The sequence below is a fragment of the Triticum dicoccoides genome, chromosome 6A, assembly GCF_002162155.2.
Source record: "Triticum dicoccoides isolate Atlit2015 ecotype Zavitan chromosome 6A, WEW_v2.0, whole genome shotgun sequence".
Classification (NCBI taxonomy): Eukaryota; Viridiplantae; Streptophyta; class Magnoliopsida; order Poales; family Poaceae; genus Triticum; species Triticum dicoccoides.
In genome coordinates, this window is record NC_041390.1 from 39,774,010 (window position 1) to 39,775,170 (window position 1,161).

General features: G+C 48.3%; 1 protein-coding gene across 1 annotated transcript in view; it reads right to left on the reverse strand.

Moving 5' to 3' along the window:
- Positions 1-1,161, reverse strand: part of LOC119315592 (S-(+)-linalool synthase, chloroplastic-like) — a 7,141-nt gene that overhangs the window by 2,928 nt on the left and 3,052 nt on the right. The window lies entirely within an intron of this gene.

Below are 1,161 nucleotides of genomic sequence, written 5' to 3' on the forward strand. Positions count from 1 at the left end.
CAAAAATTACTGGGATAATCTGGTTACAGAAGGGACCAAGTCGTTTCTTTCCTTTTGGTGGAAGGTGACGTTTATGACGACAGGCTTGTGCCAGGCTCAATATTATAGCTCTGATAGGTTTGAACTCGATCCCTTGTGTAATAATTAGAAAAAGGACATAAACACGCATGCTAATTGCATATACGGGTGATAACTATATATACCTCGAAGTCAAAATCATCGGACAGCACATGTGACGCAGGCTCCCGCCCGGGACATATCACCGTTGATGGGCGGAAGAAGGCACGGTTGCGTCCGCTCCGGCCACCATTTCCGGCCAGCGGTGAAGCCGAATGGTGCAGTGGCTGAACTGAGAAGGGGAAGGAGACATGCGCAGCAGCCATCGGTTGCTTAATTAAGTGTGTCGTGTTACAGAACGACTATGTCTTTGGCCTGGGTGATATGAGATGAACAAGTTGCTGCTGCTGCTACGTCTTTGGGTGAGATGAGATGAATTGCAGGCATGCCCTCTAGATTTATAGGGACGGGGATAGGAGTGGTTGCCAGCTGCGTCGATCCATCCTCCACCGATCGAGTGAGTGGTGTTTGAAGTTGGACTATGCATGCACCCCAGGTGAGCCCATGTGGAAAATTCACTAAACGTGAACGATTGTAGCGTACGTCATGCTTGATCAGTTAGTCAGTCGAAGTTCCGTAAGTACATGAACATTTAATAATTCACCTCGCTCACACGGGTCACGTGATGCATGCACTCATCAAATTTAGTTTGTCGTCTAGAGCCATTGTATATATTCTTCGCTTGGCGGGCACACCATGCATCTTTGCTGTCAGCAGCAGCAGCAAGCGTCAAGAAATTACGATGAGCATTCTTCTCGTATTTTTACGAGCAACAGGTGCATCATATATGTTCACTCGGTTCCCACTTGCTCTGAGCGCGTGTACGTACGATGTGTGTGTATACGGTCGTGATGGACCAGACAAATATGGCAACATCGTGCACACTGCAGTACATGTACGGTTTGTCCCTGCATGTACGCGTATAGAGTACATGTGTACTTCCTGGTACATGTGTACGCGTATAGGAACATGCGTCATTGTCGCATGGCGCGTTCTGCCACGTGAACGTCTCGATCTGCCGCGTGGAGAGAAAGAGTTTGTTGG